The following is a 13,948-nucleotide window of genomic DNA, read 5'->3' as shown; positions in this document are numbered from 1 at the left end:
GGATTAGGGCCAGGCTGATGGTTAGGATTAGGTTTTGGGTTGAGGATGAGGATTAGGGCCAGGCTGATGGTTAGAATTAGGTTTTGGGTTGAGGATGAGGATTAGGGCGATTTTGTGTGTTGAGGTTAAGGTTAGGGTTAGGGTCAGTATGAGGGTTATAATTAGGGTTAGGTTTTGGGTTGAGGTTAGAATTAGAGCCAGAATGACAGCTAGGAAGATATTTTGGGTTGATGTTAAGGTTAGGGTTAGGGTCAGTGTGAGGGTTAGGATTAGATTTAGGTTTTGGGTTGAGGATAGGGCCAGGATAAGGGTTAGGATTAGATTTAGGTTTTGGGTTGATGTTAGGATTAGGACCAGGATTAATGATAGGATTAGGTTTTGGGTTGATGTTAGGGGTAGGGTCAGGATGAGAGATAGGATTAGGTTTTGGGTTGATGTTAGGGGTAGGGTCAGGATGAGGGTTAGAATTAGATTTAGGTTTTGGGTTGAGGTTAGGATTAGGGCCAGGATGATTGATAGGATTAGGTGTTGGGTTGATGTTTGGGTTATGGTCAGGATAAGTATTAGGGTTAGGTTTTGGGTTGAGGTCAAGGTTAGGGTTTGGGCCAAGATGAGATTTAGGATTAGAATTAGGTTTTGGGTTGTGGTTAGGAGTAGGGTAAGGATGAGGGTTATGTTTAGGTTTAGGGTTAAGGTTAGGGTCTAGAGATGAATGCAGTCCAGCTGAAAAAAAAGCAGCACTGATGCTGCACAAGGTGACCCTTGTGGGACACCATGAAATTTGATTAGCTGAACAGCTTTTTTTCATATTAGGATTAGTAACTGAATCATTAACCTTGGGTTTAAGGGGTTAAACTGAGCAGTGTCCACTAACCAGCCTTAAAAATACCTCAGTTCCAACACAACCACCCTTGATCCACCAAAACAATGCCAATGTTAAAAAGACTCTCCAGGATGAGGATTTGTGAGTGCTGACGCCAGATGAGTAAAAGGCCTTTTTGGAATTGAATTTGACCGCAGTAGTCAACAGAGAGCTCACCGTGCCCCATGTTTAATATGAGTTAATGAGAAATCCCAAAAAATTTCTCATAATCCCTCAGTCCAAAAGCAGCCATTTAATTAAAGTTTTCCAATAGGCATTAGGATGGCTGGTGTCCTCATTAGTGTCACCTGTTCATCAATAATATTCTGATTAAAACACACAGACGGCTCTTCTGTCAGCCTTGAGTCGCCGTGCGCTGGGAACTAGCATGACAACTTAGCAGATGAAGTGCCATCGTCTAGTGATGAATGCAGTCCAGCTGTGAATAAATAAAAAATGATGCTGTAGACAGTGTAGACAGAACGTGGACAGTGAGAGATAGTTGGGAAAATGCCTCATTTCGGCCTCAGTTTAGATTAACAGCAGGTTAGCACTATGATTTAGCCAACAGCAGGTAGGCACATTGCTACTGATCCAAACAAGGGCATCCCTTTGCTGATTCAGCGCTATTTGGTGACTGGCTACACTGCAAAGACATCACTGAATGCTAAATTACTGTTGCAATGCAGTTTATGTGGTTCATTTTAATACATAAAGCATATATAGTGCAAGAAATTTCAACAAATCAGCTAAATATGAAGTTAATGCTTAGCGGGAAGCCACTTGCTAATGAAGTCAGGGTTGCCAGCTCTCATGGTTTTGGCATGAGGCTCACAATTTTACGTCTTGCATGCTCAGAACACATAGGCAAGCCGCTTTGTGTTCATTCCATAAGCATTTGGCTCATCCTGTAACATACTGAGAAGATGTTGGCTGTAGCTCCCGTAGCAATACCTTTTTACGGAAAAAGTGGAAGTGGAATGCTGCGTTTTGGCCTGGAGTGAGGAGCGTCAGGGTTCTTTCCTGCTCCAGACTGCACTGACGCCAGTCTCAGCTTTACATTTGTCTATTTTGTCTAACTTTTCATCACTTACAATTCACTCCACATATTTGGTCTGACAGAAAAAAGGGCACAGCGTCCAATTTCAAGAAAACAATTATAGACATGATGTTCTTACACAATGCCCGAGAATGGTTCAGGCTTTCCAGTCAGGCTGCATCACACCTAGTTTAAAACTGGTTAAATTGTAGGATCTACTGGAGGAGAAGGTTACTCTGACTGTTAAAATAAAGAAGAGTTTATGCTGGATAAGTTTGGTCTAAGCGGTGAGCAGGACCTGGATACAGATCGAGGAGGCCCAACTATATCCCAGACACTGGAGATCTCAATAGTGAGGCTGGCCTACTTCACTGTAGCCTCTGTAACCAGCACATTGCAGTTGCTGTTGGTAAAGTCAGATTTTTCCAGTGTTCACTGTTAACTTCCTAGCTTTCCTGCCTACTAAGTTTAGTGTTGGTGGATAGCAGGGTAGGCTAGGAACTAGCATAGCCCAGCTAAGTAACTACAGTCTCTGCAAACACTGGAGCATGAGGATGAGGATGGGTTCGAAGGAAAAGCTCTCATCTGATACTATTATTAATATTATTATTATAATTAACAGCGCCATACATTTAGTTTCAGGGTTTTTTTAACAGCATGGGAAGATTCTTTAACAGTGGGAAATCGAACCCTGCGTTCACACTAGCAGTCAAGTCACCGACATACCTAAATCACCCCAAGTTTGACTTGTGGGTGTGTTCAGGCCACTCATATTGTTGTGTGTGGGCATGTACAAGGTCTAGATTCCACCAAGAAAATGTAATAGTCAAAACATATATATATATATATATATTTTATTTTTATTTTTTATTTTTTTTTACATATTAAATATGTGTAGTTAGATAGTCAGGTTGTTATTTATTTAGTAACTTAGATAGGTGGTCCTTATTTTAGTATTTAGTTGGTTAGTTAATTAGAAAGATATTTAGGCAGGTAGGTAGTCAAGTAGGTTGGTAGACAGAAAGGTATTCAGGGAGCAGAAGCTGAGGACCACAGACCACCAGGGTAGGCAGAAGTGGAGTGGAGTGGAATGGTTAATAAGAGTTACTTAGTTAGTAACTTAGGTAGGTGGTCCTTATTTTTGTAATTAGTTGGTTAGTTAATTAGGAAGATAGGTAGGTAGGTTAGGCAGGTAGGTAGCCATGTAGGTAGGTAGACAGAAAGGTATTCAGAGAGCAGAAGCTGGGGACCTAGGACCACCAGGGTAGGTAGTTAGAAAGTACATTGTGTAGGTAGGTAGATGGTCAGGTAGTTACGTAGGCAGTACCTTAGGTAGGTGATCCTTATTTAGTTAAGTGTAGTTAGTTGCTTAGTTAATTAGGATGATAGGTTGGTAGATAGGAACTTAGACCGGTAGATAGCCAAGTAGGTTCGTAAACAGAAAGGTATCCAGGGAGTAGACGCTGGGGACCTTGGACTACCAGTGAGTACGATTGGTTCGAAGAATTTGTTAGAGCCAATTGTTTAGACTGTCACTTCAGCACATCATAGTTAATTTGCATAAATATGAGAAGCTCTAAACTGGCTACATATCACATACACCCATATGAAATGACTGGTTGATTGTCGCTCTGCTGCCTGCTAGTGTAAACATACAGTAAGAAGTGAGTAGGCCTTGACCCCCCCTCCCACCCTCCTGGCCCCCCCACATAGCTACGTCCCTGCCAGACAGCGTTAGTAGTCACCATGAGTGTGTCTGCAGCTCTTTTTTCAGGAGGCTCTGTCTGTATCCATATTATGGGTTCTTTGTGTGGGTGCATGCATGAGTGTGTGTATTTTACATCACTTGACAATGCGAGTAGCGGCACTGACAGCATGTGTGTGTGTGTGTGAGAGAGAGAGTGTGTGTGTGGGTGTACTGATAATGACTTCTGATGAAGGTGTGTCTCGCAGTGACAGCCTCTCCCCACGCCAGCCACCCACAGAGAGCCTGAGTGGCACAGGGAGAGGCTGATGAATGGACGAGTGCAAAAAAAAAAATAAAAATGAAGGGAGTGGAAAGGGAAAACCAAAGCGGCGAAGCCCAGAGAGATCCCGCTGCTTTGTGAGCTAAAGGACAGGAGGCTGATTAATTAAATTTCAGAAAGGCTCGACATTTGGGTGGGGGGGTGGGGATGGGTGGGGGGAAGAGAAAACGCCTGGCGCGTCTGTTGTTGCACCAGCAATGAAGGCAGTGACAATAACAACAGGCTGAATCCGAACGATAGCAAGCCTCAGCCCCCTCCAGTCAAAGGCATTTAAAAGGCATTTAAAAACAGGAAGTGTCTCGAGGTTTTTTTGGAGGGGTTCTTTGAAACCCCCTGCCTTATGCCACCACAAACGAAGCACAAAAGACAGAGGTAAAACACTGCTCGGTTAGTGCGCACTCGTTCGGCTAAGGATGCCATCTGTCCCATATGGAACTGTTTCGAGAGCTTCAAATAAAACGAGATTACGCGTCTCAAACATCTGGCGAATTAGTGGCATTATTGTATTTCCTTGTAATTAATTCATATAGGTGTTGACAAATTAAGGTAATGAGGAACACTTGAACGTTCCGATTGCTTCATGATGAAATTAATCACGCAGCGCCGAGCACCTCGAGTGTCAAAGCAGCCGAGCGAGGACAACTCTTTCTTCCCCCATTCCCCCTGGTTGGTTCGTTGTTCGGAATATGCGAGGAAGCTCTAAACAAGCTGTCTTCCGGCCATTTCACACAAGGAATATTTGTTCATGGTTATGAATACAGCTTAGTTACCCTCATCAGTTTCAGTTAGGTCATCAGTTAGACATAAATAGGGGCTGCTGGGAAATGATCAACTCATCTCTCTGTTTCTGCTTGTTTCTCCTCTGGAGAGGCAAAGTACTTTTTGGTATCAATGGAAACCTAAACCATTGGAAAAGAATTCAGCAGGAAGTGACGAGTGGGCAAACAGCTTAGCCCATACACGGGGCTAATTGTAAAAGACGGTAGGTTAGTTACTTAGGGAGCTAATTAGGTAATTGGGTATATTTGTGTGGGTTGGTGGGTCAGTAGGTAGGTAAATAGAGAGTATGTTGGTCAATAGGTAGGTAGATAGTTACTTAGTAATTTGAGAATTTGAGAATTTCCCCACTGGGGGACTAATAAAGGACTATCTTATCTTATCTTAATTTAGTAACTTAAGTAGGTGGTCTGTATTTACGTATGTAGTTGGTTAGATAAGTAGGAAGATGGTTAGGTAGGTTCATAGTTAGTTAAGTATGTAGTTAGTTGGGCAGGTAGCTGATTAGTTAGTTTGTAACTGAACTAGCTAATCATTTAGTTTGGTAGGTAGCTATGTATGTATATTGGTAGGTAGTTGGCTAGTTAGGTTTATAACGTAGGTAGACAGGTTGTTATGAAATTAGGTAGGTAGGTAGTTATTTAGGTAGGTATTTGGTTAGTTAATTTGCAACTTAGGAAGGTAGATAGATTGTTACTTAATTAGGTAGGTAGTTGTTTAGGGAGGAAGCTGGTAAGTTAATTTGTAACATAGGTAGGTATGTAGGTAGGTAGTTATTTAGGTAGGTAGTTGGTTAGTTAGTTTGTAACATAGGTAGGTAGTTATTTAGGCAGGTAGTTGGATAGTGAATTTGTAACTTAGGTAGGTAGTTGGATAGTTCATTTTTAACTTAGGTAGGTAGGTTATTATTTAATTAGTCAGGTAATTAGGTCAGTAAGTATGTCATTAGGTTGGTAGTTGGATAGTAAATTTATAACTTAGGTATTTGTTGTTATTTGATCAGGTTGTTAGGTTAGTAGATAGATATGTATTTACTTGGATAGGTAGGTTGTTATATAATTAGTCAGGTAATTAGGTCAGTAAGTATGTAGTTATTTAGGTAGGTAGTTGGCTAGGTAATTTGTAACTTAGGTAGACAAGTTGTTATTTTATTAGGTAGGTAGTTAATTAGTTTGTTTGTAACTTAGGTGGCAGATACGTCGTTGCTTAAATAAGTAGGTAGTTATTTAGGTAGGTCGTTGGATAGTAAATTTGTAACTTAGGTATATATTGTAATTTAATCAGGCAGTTAGGTTACTAGGTAGATATGTATTTATTTTATAGATTGTTGATATAGATTGTTATTTAATTAGTCAGGTAATTAGGTCAGTAGGTATGTAGTTATTTAGTTAGGTCGTTGGCTAGGTAATTTGTAACTTAGGTAGACAGGTTGTTTTTTTATTTTATTAGGTAGGTAGTAATTTAGGTAGGTAGTTGATTAGTTAGTTTGTACCTTACTTGAGGAAACCTGTAAAAATCAGATCTACATTCTACCCTGCATTAGTATGTGCATGTGTATTTGCTTCTACCCTGCAGTGAGTATAATATTTTATTGTCCTATAATCTAAGGAAGCTTTTGGTAATGGATAAGCCTTTACAAACCCCCATGAGCAAAGCGTACAAGCAATAAAAAGTAAAGCAGAACTTAATACATGATTTCTATATGAATAAAATATTTTACGTCAACACAGTTTAGTCTTTTTGCAGTAATTGTATTGATGTAATATATTTTATTCATACCATATTCATATGTACATTTGAACCAAGTAGATTCAATTCAGCACTTTTTTCAGTGTGGAGGGAACACATTTTAATGGCTTTTATTGTGGAAAGGGAGTATTTGCTACATTTTCCTCTACTGCTGGTTTGGCTTTTCAGCATGAAGGTAAGCCAAGCCGTTTTGGTGAAACCCCTCTAAGTTGTAAATTCAGCTACTTTAAGGCGCTTCCATTGCTGACACAGGCGTTCAATTGTGAATGCACGGCTTGTATAATCTCTATAGAAAAGCACTGCTGACAGAATGGGACACTCTGGAGCAGCTAGATCCAACCTCATGGGCCTAAAGTCACCATGTCCAATGCCAAGTGTCAGCTCGAGGGACATAAAACCCTCCAGAGCTGGGCAGTGGAGCAGTGTAACTGCATTCTCTGGAGCGATGGAGTGCCGTCCCATACTGTTGGGATAAATTGGAGTGCCAGAACTAGCTGGCCATCCACCATCAGTATCTGACCTCAGTCATGCTCTAGTGTGGCTGAATGCAATCATATGCTCACCTCAACTTTCTAACATATAGTGTGAAGTTGAAGAGTTGAACTGCAGCAAAGGGGGCAGGGAGGGTATTAATAAGAACTTCCTATTAATAACCTTGATTTCAGAGGAAATGTCAGGTGAGAAGGTGTCTACACTTAATGGCTGGTGTGAGGACCCAGTTCTCATTCTTGCTGTTGGTTGTATATAATGGATGGGAAGGAGCAATATCTTAACACACCACTTTATTCATTCCAGAACAGACTGTAAATAGAGGTATCTTCAAAATAGGTATGCATCCTAATTTAGCTGAGGTATCTCTACTTACAGTCCTTATTGATTGGCTTCCCAGGCAGAGATTAGGCCAAGCTATAGATGTAAACAGAGTCTCCAGTGGGAATTTCCAGTTTGCATTAACTATATCATTTAACTGAAACTGCTCCAGTGTGTGTAATTAGAAGTTTTGCCCAAATAACCAAACCCACTTGGTAAGGGTAAGGACTGACACCTCATGCAACATCACAAGGCAACCAACGTGCTCAGAGGAAAGCACCGGATACCCAGCTCCGATACATCGGTTAGCAGACACCCGTGCCGGCCAGCATTACATTGTAGTGATGTGGAGAGAGAGCCAGCTGCCCGCTCGGAGAGTGCATGGACAATTGTGCTCTCTCAGGCTCTGGCTGCTGATGTCAGGCAGCACGACCATAACCATTTTCTAACCTTCATTTAACTCATTTAACAAAACAATATTCTGATTTATAGGCAAAACATCCATTAAGTACAAATTCTTCATTAATCAGGTCATATTTCTGATAATGTTCAGTATAAGATATGCATATGTAAGGAGAAAGTTCAATAAATGGGACCCATAACAACTGTGCAAGAGCTGTTACACTACCAACTTTGCCCCAAATCAGATTGTCAAACATTTGCATACAGCAAATGGTCTTTGAGACCCCCACTTGTATTTCAGATCTGAGAACATCCACAGGTGTTTTGCATCCATCCTTTCATTCCACCGTGAGATGACACCTCAACAGTAGGTCTGGAAAGATGTGGAGCTTGCCAAGAGGCTCTCAATGTGAAAAAAGCAACAGACAAAACAAACTGCTGAAGCTGCTGCAGTTCTCAGAGCTTCACTGGACTGACCACCCCTGGACTCACTGATTCCAGACTTCAACATCAGTGAATGTGTTTGGGTGGGCTGGTTATTGGGAAGTGGAAAATGTTTCTAAACTTCTAAGACTGAACTTCTAAGACTGAGGTGTGGACAAATCCCCCTGCAAATTTCTAAACACTCCCACCACCATGAGAACCATGTTTGTAATGGAGATGTGTAAAAGACTGTGAAGAACCTTAACCTTTAAAAGTTCTGCACCATTTTCAATGTTCTTCACTTTCACACTTTCACATTGCAAACATGGTTCATGCGCTCAATCGCTCAAAGAACCATTTGAACCTCCCCTTATTTTTAAGAGTGTATCTACAATGCATATCTACATAAAGTCCTTAACTCGTCATGCTGTAAGTGCAGACGAGGCAAAGCTTGTAGGAGCAAATTTGCCAGAGCAGCTGTCTCCTCATCTCCGGGAACATTTCGTGAAGCGTTGCTGGCGTCTTGTACACTGCATTGAATATTCCATGCAAGTGCATCAGCCCCTGGCACGGCGAAAAACACACTGTTTACCCACCGAGGTAACATCCTGATGTCTCTGTTACTTTTTTTGACACGCGCAGTTTACTCTGCACAATGCACGCTTGTTGTTGCCGACGGCTTGGCCGGTAATGACCTCGGGCCACTTTTTGAGGGTGCCTGTGGCACGGGTGGGCGCACCGTTGCTGTCCACAGGCCTGTACCAATGGTGTCTGCGGTCTTTGACCTTGAGTAATGAAAGCGTGTCTCCGGAACGATCTGGACTGCTCTGGACCGCTCTGACATGACAGGGTTCAGCCAGGTCAGCCATGCTCCGGCCTGCGGATGGCTCTAATGAGAGAGAACAGGCTGGGGGGGGGGGGGCAGTCTCACTAACAAGCGACTTCATCAGCGTGAGCAGTGAGCTGACACAGAGTATCTTGCTTTTGACCTACCGAAAAAGGAAAAAGATAGGAACAGGCTATGAAAAAAAGAGGGAGAGAGATAAAGAAGAGCTGAGGAGAGATAGTGTGGAGAAAGAGCCATGCCCTTATTCAGGGATAATCACTGAAATACCAGGAGCAGGTGCAGAGGAAGGCAGGACACTAAGGCTGTGCCTCATGCTACATTCCATTGAACTCAGAACTGAGGGGAAATGAGATCTCAGACTTGGAATGGGAACGTGGAACAGGATGCTCAAAATTCCCACTCAGAAACTTGGACAAGATAAGATAAGATAAGATAAGATAGTCCTTTATTAGTCCCGCAGTGAAATTCACAGTCCACTATAGTCCACTATAGAGGTTGTCATTGGTCTAGGCCTTCTTAACATGATTTCTGAACCTCTCTCCTTTTGAGAGTCCATCACTCAACCCAACCACCCTGTTAAAAGTGGGGACTTTTTAACATTGAAGGAACCTCTCAAGTTGCTTTGAGGAACCTTCAAGAAAAGGTTTTTAGAAGAAAAGGGTTCCTTGAAGGTTCCTCAAAGCACATTAAGAGGTCCATCCACAATGGCAAACTGAATAACCTCCAAAAGTTCCTCAAGGATCTTATACGTTTAACAGCCCAGTACAGTGAGTACCCGAACACAGCAGAGCTAGCAAAGACCACTAACCACCCAAAACAGCCAGCAAACAGTGCAGACCACATTTAACCAACAGGCCTTTAGCACTAGAAGCAGAAAGCTTTGTCCTCAAGTTCCATGTTGACTCCACATACGGATGCCCACCAGGGTTAGCGATGGGACCAGGAGGGATTAAATATGAGTCCAAGCTTCCAGTTTTCAATAATACCACTTACAGTTGATCAGGAACAACTAGGAGGGATGAAATTTCACCAGCTGGGTGGTATCCTATTACAGGACCTCTCTGGACCCACCCACTGTTTCTCTAGTGTTTGCACTAGAGGCGGACTGCATGGCTAGGTGCTTGATTTTAGAACTGAATGAAAGATCTGAATATGACGAATAAGAGGTGTGTCCCAATACTTTTTGTCCATATAGTGAATGTAGGAAAGGTCGGGCTTACCCACGGGGCGTCTCAGTAAACGAATAATCGATGTTACACGCATTATGCTAACCCTCAGTGAGCATTCGTAAGCGTTATCCCGCTGTGTGTTTGAGTGTAAAATTAAACCCTCAGTGCATCAGTGGAGGCAGTTATTAGTACATCGTGCTAATCGTGGCGCCGCTTGTGTGTGAGGGAAAATAAACAAGCTCTTAACCAGTCATCTCGCCACAGACTTTGGTAAGGACAAGCACCTGCCCATCATTAGCATGCTAGCGGAATCCTCTCCTTCTCTGATGTGTAGCCACACGATTTCACGGTCCACATTGATAGCGGCGATCAAATTTTCAAGGTGCCGAGCAGCGCAGACAGATTAGAGGAGCGAGGTTTGCGTTTAATCTACTCTGAAGCAGACGGAGCTGCCGTTAAAACAGCGGAAAGCGAAACGCCTCAGGAAACCTGCGAGGATCGCTTATTTGTCAGACTTGCCATTAGCAGCAAGCAGTCAGTTAACTTCTCTCTCTCTCTCTCTCACTTACACTCTCTCTTTTCCTCTCTCTCTCTCTCTTTTCCTCTTTCTCTCCCTTCCTCTGACAGAGTTGAGTTATTTGGCACAGAAATGATAAACACTGACTGATTTCGTTTTCCAGTATTGGGATGTGATGGGAATAATCATCCCAGCTGCTAATAAATTAGCATTACTGTCCAGGATTCCACATTTATAGGCTGCATTAAAGGAAGAGCGGAGTTAAAAATCTCATTTGCACAATTTTTCACTTTTCCCAGACGTAGTCGATCAGCCAAGACATGTTGGCCATTCAAATTGAGCAACGGAGCTCGGAGGCTAATGCAGCTAATAAACACTAGAAGTCCATACATTTACATTTATGGCATTTAGCAGAAGCTTTTATCCAGAGCTACTCATATTAAAGAGTTCGAGGAGGGTAGTGTTAGGAGTCTTGCCCAAGGACTCTTATGGGTGTAGCGCAGCATTGTCACCCAGACCAGGAATTGAACCCTGGCCAGCCACATGGTGTGGTAGTTCACTGGCTGGTAGTGGTGTTAACTATTGCGCCACACCAACCAATCAATAGTCACCTTAATTTTTTTTTTTTCCACAAATAAACTCTCAGAAAGTCTTTCAGGCGTCTTTCAGCCGTATGACGGTATTCAGCCGTTAGTGTCATGGCCTTTATGCAGACATAGGAACCTAAAAATGCTGTTTTGACATTTGCTGTATAGGAAAATTCAAGGTTAATAGTTATTATGAGTAAAACCTACATATACACTGCATTGACAAAAGTATTGGGACACCTGTTCGTTTATTGTTTCTTTCTGAAATCCGAAAGGACATAAAAAAAAGAGTTTTTCCTGCATTTGTAGCAGTAACTACTTCTACCATCCAGGGATGATGGCTGTCTACTAGATTTTTTCTGAAGCATTGCTGTGAGGACTTGATTGCATTCAGGGACACATGCAGTGTTAGTGAGATCCTCATCCCCAACTCCCCAAATGTCAGGGGGGCTTTATACCCTACGCTAGCCCACACCTGGCATTAGGCATGGTGCTCATAGGTTCATGTTTATCTGCTCCAGGGAGTGCTATTCTGTTGGCAGTATTTCTCTACAAAGATTTAACAAGTTATATGTGTGTGTGTGTGTCAGCAATGGGTGCAACTTAAAGATGGCATTCATTAGAAGGGGTGTCCACAAACATTTGGACACATACTATATGCATATACAGCTCAATGTCATTTACTGTACCAGTGGCTTTTAACCCTTCACCCACTGCCGCAGAATATTATGACCACCCTTGGTTTGGAATGAACTCGGCCAGGTGACGGGTTTGCTGCGTGTAAATGAAAAACACCGTCCATCATCTAATACAGTCCAGGCCATGACGTCTTGCTAGTGTCATCTGACCCAGGGGTGGTTAGTCCCACTGTTAGGTGGTCATAATATTCATATATGACTGTGTAGATGACCTCTGCTCTGATTGGCTGTTCTGTAGTGTGCCTGATATAACTTCTATGTAAGTGGGTGGGGCTAAAAAGCTGTAGGCTAAATCCAAAGCCATAATTAAGCACAAGCGTTTGTGTGACATCACAAAACCAGTGTGTTTAATCCGGGTATATTCCAGGCCTCGGGAATTGGACTCTGGGCGAATGGCACGTGAATGGATGAGCATTTTCATGAGAAATGGGAGTGTGCAACTTATATATTTATCTCCACCTGACATATATTGTTAATAAAGTCTGCATTTCATCTCTTTTTGACCAAATATACTCTTTTACATCCTCACAGACCTATTTGGAGCCTCCAGCATTTAACTTCAACAGGATCGACGTGGCACATGGATCAAACTAAATTTTTATGGATCTTTTTTCCTTTAAGTTGGGATTTGCTTTTGGCATTCAGCGCGTGTTTACTCTGCGTTTATAGTGGGAGCGGACTGGGGATAAATCTCTTGCGCTTTGCTGTCTCCCTTTTTCTTTTTTTCTTTTTTTTTGAATATATTTATTTACTCTTTTTTCTGTTTTAGTGGTTTGTCATGGCTATTACTCTCTCAAAAGAGGAGGGGATGTTGAAGAAGTAATTTCAGAGCTCACTGACGTAGAATAGATTACCATTGTCCACGCTCCCTTTGGCCCTTGGTTAATTTATTGTGTGTGTGTGTGTGTGTGTGTGTGTATATATATATATATATATATATATATATATATATATATATATAAGTGTATAAGTGTTAGCTTGTTTTTGCCCCTCAACTGCATACAAGTCTGCTGCAGTTCCAAGAAGTCATTTAAAATAATCATAAGCAGTTATGAGCAAAATTGTCTGTAGGCAAAAACAAGGCCTACATACTGTGTCTCTGTGTGTGTGTACTAATATATATATTAAAACATGTGTGTCCCAATATTTTTGTCATAGTATCTGTGTATATATAGATTTTATTGATACTATATGGACAAAATTATTGGGACACCCACACATTACACCCATCCCCATTCTAAATTCTTCTTAGTCATTCATATGGAGTTGGTGCCCCTTTGCAGCTCTAACAGTTGATCGTGGAACATCTATGCGGGACAAAATTTCACCTGTTCTTTTACAAAAGTTAGACTGCATGGCCAGGTGCTTGATTTTATCTACAGCAGCACTGAAAAGATATTACACTAGGCCCCACAACTCTAACAATTCTGCCAATATACTCAATGGATACTTTTTTGGATCCCTATCAGTCCCAGACCCTTAGATTCGCTCTAACCCTCCCCCTGCGGTGCCACTGCCTGAATTCAATGATTACATGTTGTCTCCATACTTTTGTCCATACAGCGCATGTTTCAGCCACATGTGTATATATGTACTGTTCATAGCATGTGGCAGCAGTAATGTCCTATCCAGACATGGCCTGTTAAGGTAAGGTGCACGTATTTGTCACTGTACAGTGTGGACTGTACAGCGAAATGTGTCCTCCGCATTTAACCTATCTGGTAGTGAACACACACTCACACACACACATGTGTTAGGGGCAGTGAGTACACACACACACCCAGAGCGGTGGGCAGCCAACTCCAGCGCCCGGGGAGCAGAGAGGGTAAAGGGCCTTGCTCAAGGACCCAACAGTGGCAGCTTGCCGAGCCCGGGAATCGAACCCACAACCCTGTTATCGATATCCCGGCGCTCTAACCGCTGAGCCACCACTGCCCCAATGCAGTCTGCCTGTTCACCACCTGTTCACTCGTGGTCACAGACAGATCAAAATAGCCTGATTCTCTCGTGTTGTTTTTTTCCTCTCGCCCCTGCAGCAGAG

At 42.3% G+C, this 13,948-nt stretch overlaps 1 protein-coding gene across 3 annotated transcripts in view; it reads left to right on the top strand.

Annotated features, from left to right (window-relative positions):
• tafa1b (TAFA chemokine like family member 1b) overlaps positions 1-13,948 on the top strand; it is a 238,502-nt gene that overhangs the window by 162,126 nt on the left and 62,428 nt on the right. The window lies entirely within an intron of this gene.

Source organism: Salminus brasiliensis, chromosome 21 (assembly GCF_030463535.1).
Source record: "Salminus brasiliensis chromosome 21, fSalBra1.hap2, whole genome shotgun sequence".
NCBI classification, from domain to species: domain Eukaryota; kingdom Metazoa; phylum Chordata; class Actinopteri; order Characiformes; family Bryconidae; genus Salminus; species Salminus brasiliensis.
Note: the sequence above shows the minus strand (reverse complement) of the source record. Positions and strands in the feature narration are given on the sequence as shown.